The sequence below is a fragment of the Mobula birostris genome, chromosome 2 (assembly GCF_030028105.1).
Source record: "Mobula birostris isolate sMobBir1 chromosome 2, sMobBir1.hap1, whole genome shotgun sequence".
NCBI lineage: Eukaryota > Metazoa > Chordata > Chondrichthyes > Myliobatiformes > Myliobatidae > Mobula > Mobula birostris.
Window position 1 is genome coordinate 23157286 of NC_092371.1, and position 6000 is coordinate 23163285.

Consider the following 6000-nt stretch of genomic DNA (forward strand, 5'->3'; position numbering starts at 1 on the left):
TGCTATCATGTTTGCTGTTGTGTGCTGGGGCAGCAGGCTGAGGGTAGCAGACACCAACAGAATCGACAGACTTATTCGAAAGGCCAGTGACATTGTGGGGATGGAACTGGACTCTCTCACGGCAGTGTCTGAAAAGAGGATGCTGTCTAACTTGCATGCCATCTTGGTCAATGTCTCCCATCCACTACATAATGTACTGGGTGGGCACAGGAGTACATTCAGCCAGAGACTCATTCCTCCAAGATGCAGCACAGAGCGTCATAGGAAGTCATTCCTGCCTGTGGCCATTAAACTTACAACTCCTCCCTTGGAAGGTCAGACACCTTGAGCCAATAGGCAGGTCCTCGACTTATTTCATAATTTCCTGGCATAATTTACATATTACTATTTAACTATTTATGGTTCTATTACTATTTATTATTTATGGTGCAACTGTAACGAAATCCTCTGGGATCAATAAAGTATGACCATGACTATGACGTCTGCCTCACTGCACTTCCTCTAACTGTAATACTATATACTGCAAACAAGAGAAAATCTGCAGATGGTGGAAATCCAAGCAACACACACAAGATGCTGGAGGAACTCAGCAGGCCAGGCAGCATCTGTGGAAAAAAGTACAGTCGCCGTTTCGGGCCGAATCCCTTCGGCAGGACTGGAGAAAAAATGTTGAGGAGTAGGTTTGAAAGGTGGGGGGAGGGGAGGGGAGCGAGAGACACCAGGTGACAGGTGAAACCTGGAGGGGGAGGGATGAAGAAAAGAGTTGGGAAGCTGATTGGTGAGATGAGATGAGATGAAAGAGGGAAAAGGGGATGGGAAATGGAGAAGTGGGGTGGTGAAAGGTTGGGGGGGGGGATTACCAAAGTTTGAGAAATCGATGTTCGTGCAAAACAGAATATAAGATGTTGTTCCTCCAGCCTAAGTGTGGCCTCATCACGACAGTGGAGGAGGACATGGATGGACATATCAGAATGAGAATGGGAAGTGGAATTAAAATGGGTGGCCACAAGGAGATCCCACTTGTTCTGGCGGGCAGAGCATAGGTGCTTGGCGAAGCGGTCTCCCAATCTACGTCGGGTCTCACATATATAGAGGAGGCCACACCGGGAGCACTGAACACAGCAAATGACCCCAAGAGACTCACAGGTGAAGTGTTGCCTCACCTGGAAGGGCTGTTTGGGGCACTGAATGGTAGTGAGGGAGGAGGTGTAGTGGCAGGTGTAGCACTTGTTCCGCTTGCAAGGATAAGTGCCAGGAGGGAGCTCATTGGGGAGGGACAAATGGTCAAGGGAGTCGCACAAGGAGTGATCCCTGTGGAATGCAGAAAGTGGGGGGGGAGGGAAAGATGTGCTTGGTGGTGAGATCCTGTTAGAGGTGGTGGAAATTTCGGAGAATTTTATGCTGGACACGGAGCCTGGTAGGATGGTAGGTGAGGACAAGAGGAACCCTATCCCAGGCAGGATTATATACTGCATTCTGTTATTGTTGTTCCCTTGTACTATCTTGATGTACTAATGCAATGAAATGATACATTTGGATGGCATGCAAAGCAAAGTTTTTACTGCAGCTCAGTACATGTTACAATAATAAACCAGTTTACCAATTGGTGAATAAGTACAAAATGGAACAGGACAATGCAATACAGGCCCAGGAGATCCGAAATGATAGGAGAAAGCAGGAGGGGGAGGAATGAAGCTCCCCCCGCTTCCCCTCCCACTTTCAAATCTCTTACTATCTCTTCTTTCAGTTAGTCCTGACGAACGGTCTCGGCCTGAAACGTTGACTGTACTTCTTCCTATTAATGCTGCCTGGCCTGCTGCGTTCCACCAGCATTTTGTGTGTGTCACGTGTAATATCACTGGCCTATGTCATGAAATTTGTTGCTTTGCAGCAGCGGTACAGTGCAATACATAATAATAAAAAATTATATATTACTATTAGAAGTATATATTAAAAATTAAACTCAATAGATAGTGCAAAAAGAGAGGGGAAAACACTGAGGTAGTGTTCACGGGTTCATTGTACATTCAGACATCTGGTGGCAGAGAGGGAGAAACTGTTCTTGAAATGTTGAGTGTGCCTTCAGAATCCTATACCTCCCCCTTGATGGCAGCAATGAGAAGAGGGCATGTCCTGGGTGATGGGAGTCCTAAAATTGGATGTCAGCTTTTTGAGGGTGTCCTTGATGCTGGGGAGGCTAGTGCCCGTGATGGAGCTGGCTGAGTTTACAACTTTCTGCAGCTTTTTCTGATCCTGTGCAGTGGCCGCTCCATGCCGGGGGAGGGGGGTGAGGCAACCAATTGTAATGCTCGCCAAGGTAAATCTGTAGAAATTTTCAAGTCTCTTTGGTGACATACTGAGTCTCCTCAAAGTCCTAACAAAATTTAGCTGCTGTCATGCTTTCTTTGTAATTGCATCAATATGTTGGGCTCAGGATAGATCTTCAGAGATGTTTTCACTCAGAAACTTGAAACTGCTCACCCTTTCTACTGCTAATCCCTCGATGAGAACTGGTGTGTGTTCCTTCAACTCCCCCTTCCTGAAGTCCACAATCAATTCCTTGATTTTGTGTGCAAGGTTGTTGGTGCAACACAACTCAACCAGCTGTCTCGCTCCTGTACACCACCTCTACGCTATCTGAAATTCTGCCAGCAGTTGTGTGTCATCAGTAGACTGAGCAATAGCCACTGAAGATGCTCAACATTCTCTTTTTAACCACCCTATTGACTTGCGCAAAAACTTTGAGGGATCTGTGGGCTTGGACCTCAAGATCCTTCTGTTCCACCACACTGCAAAAAATTCTACCATTATATAAGAATATAAGGTGTAGGAGCAGAATTCGGCCATTTGTCCCATCGAGCCAGGTCTGCCATTTCATCATGGCTGATCCAATATTTCTGTCAGCCCCAATCTTCTGCCTTCTCCCCGTATCCCTTCATGCCCTGACCAATCAAGAATTTATCAGCTTCTGCCCTAAATATACATAGATTTGGCCTCAATGGCCACCTGTGACAAAGAATGCTCTCAGATTCACCACTCTGTGGTTAAAGAAATTCTTCCTCATCTCCATTTTAAAAGGACACCCCTCTATTCTGAGGCTGGGTCCTCTAGTTTTAGACTCTCCCACCACAGGGAACATCCTCTCCACATCCACTCTATCAAGGCCTTTCACCATTTGATAGGAGTCAATTAGGTCATTCTTCTGAATTGCAGCAAACACAGGCCCAAACCATCAAACACTCTTCATATGATAAGCCATTCAATCCTGGAGTCATTTTCATAAACGTCCCTTGAACCCTCTCCAGATTCAGTACATTCTTTCTCAGATAAGGGTCCCAAACCTGTTCACAAAACTTCAAGTGAGGCCTTACCATGCTTTATAAAGTCTCAACATTACATTCTTGCTTTTACATTATAGTCCTCTTGAATGCTAACATTGCAGTTGTATTCCTCACCACAGACTCAACGTGCAAATTATCCTTTAGGGAATTCTGCACAGGGACTCCCAAGTCCCTTTGCACCTCAGTTTTTTTTGTATTTTCTCTCCATTTAGAAAATAGTCAACCCTTTTATTTCTTCTACCAAAGTGCATGCCCATACACTTCCCATCACTATCCGTCTACCACTTCTTTGCCCATTCGCTGAATCTGTCTAAGTCCTTTTGTAGCCTCTCTACTTCCTCAAAACTACCTGCTCTCCATGTATCTTCATATTGTCTGCAAACTTTGCAACAAAACCATTAGTTCCACCATCCAAATCATTGACATATAACTTAATAGAGATCAATGCCAACCCAACCCCTTGTGGAACACCACTAGTCATTGGGCACCAGCCAGAAAAAGCTCCTTTTATTCCCACTCTTTGCCTTCTGCCAATCAGCCACTGCCTTATCAATGCTAGAATCTTTCCTGTAATACCATTGGTTCATAGCGTGTTAAGCAGCCGCATGTGAGGCACCTCGTCAAAGGCCTTCTGAAAGTCCAAGTACACAAAATCAACCAATTTTCCATTGTCTATCCTGCTTGTTATTTCTTCAAAGAATTCCAAAAGGTTTGTCAGGCAAGATTTTCCCTTAAGGTAACCATGCCTCTTTTATCATGTGCCTCCAAGAATCCTGAGACCTCATCCTTAATAATCGACTCCAACTTCTTTCCAACCACTGAGGTCAGACTAACTGACCTACAGTTTTCCTTCTTCTGTCTCTCTCCCTTCTTGAAGAGTGGAGTGACATTTCCAATTTTCCAGTCTCCTAGACCATTCCAGAATCTAGAGATTTTTCAAATTTCATCACTAATGCCTCCCCAATCTCTTCTGCCACCTCTTTCAGAGGTGTACACCATCTGGTCCAGGTGACTTATCTACCTTCAGACCTCTCAGTTTCCCAAGAATCTTCACTTTAGTTATGGTAACTTCACATACTTCACCTGGAACTTCCACAATACTGTAGAGTCTTCCACCGTGAAGCCAAAATACTTTTTCCATTCGTCCACCATTTTGTTGTGCCCCATTCGTACCACTCCAGCGTTGTTTTCCAGTAGTCCAATAACCATGCTCGCCTCTATATGACACTTTTATGCACCTGAAGAAACTTTTGGTATCCTCTTTAATATTATTGGCTAGCTTACTTTTGTATTCCATCTTTACCTTCTTAATGATTTTTTTAGTTGCCTTCTGTTGGTTTTTAAAAGTTTCCCAATCCTCTAACTTGCCACTAATTTTGCTCTATTATATGCCCTCTCTTTGCCTTTTATGTTGGGTTTGACTTCCCTTCTTAGCCATGGTTGTATTATCTTTCTTTTAGAATAATTCTTTCTCTTTGCGATGTACATATCCTGTGCCTTCCGAATTGCTTCCAGAAATTCCAGCATTGCTGCTCTAATGTCATCCCTGCCAGTGACTTTTTTCCAATCAATTCTGGCCAACTCCTCTCTCATGCCTCTGTAATTCCCTCGACTCCACTGTAATACTGATACATCTGACTTTAGCTTCTCTTTCTCATATTTCAGGGTGAATCCAACCATATTATAATCACTTTCCTGAAGGGTTTTAAAAAAAATATTTTCAGCCTTCTAATCAATTCTGGTTCATTGCACAGCACCCAATCTAGTATAATTGATCCTTTAGTGGACTCAACCACAAGCTGCTCCAAAAAGACATCTCATAGGCACTCCAGAAATTCCCCCTCCTGGAATCCAACAACAACCTGATTTTCCCAATCTTCCTGCATATTGAAATCCCCCATGACTAATCGTAACATTGGCCTTTTGGCATGCATTTTCTATCTCTGGTTGTAATTTGTTAGCCACTTCCTTACTTTTGTTTGGGGATCTGTATACAATTCCCATCAAGGTCTTTTTACCCTTGCTGTTCCTTAGCTCTATCCACAATGATTCAACATCTTTCGCCTCTATGTCAGCTCCTTCTAATGATTTGATTTCATTTTTAACCAATGGAGCAATGCCGCCCCTCTGCCCTCCTGCCTGTCTTTTTGATTCAATGTGTATCCTTGAACATTAAGCTGCCACCAGCTGTAATCTTCTTTCAGCCACGATTCAGTGATGTCTACAACATCATGCCTGCAATCTGCAACTGTGCTGCAAGTTTATCTACCTTATTCTGTATATAGTGCCCATTCAAATACAACATCTCCGGTCCTGTATTTACCCTTTTCAATTTTATCCACCTTTTACATTACAACTCATCCTGTTGACTGCAATTTTGCCCTGTCAACTGCCTCTCCTCACTACACATTACCTCTGTTTGTAAACCAGCTGCCTCATCTTCAGCATTATTATCTGCCTTTCCCACAATACTTCTTGCATTGAAATATAGGCAGCTCAGGACTCCAGCTGCACCATGCTTAATCTTTTGATTCCTAACTTTGTCTGAGGTCTTACCAACATCTGCCTCCACAACCTCTCCACTAACTGTTCTGGCACTCTGGTTCCCATACCCCTGCAATACTAGTTTAAACCCCACCATGCAGCATTAACAGACCTT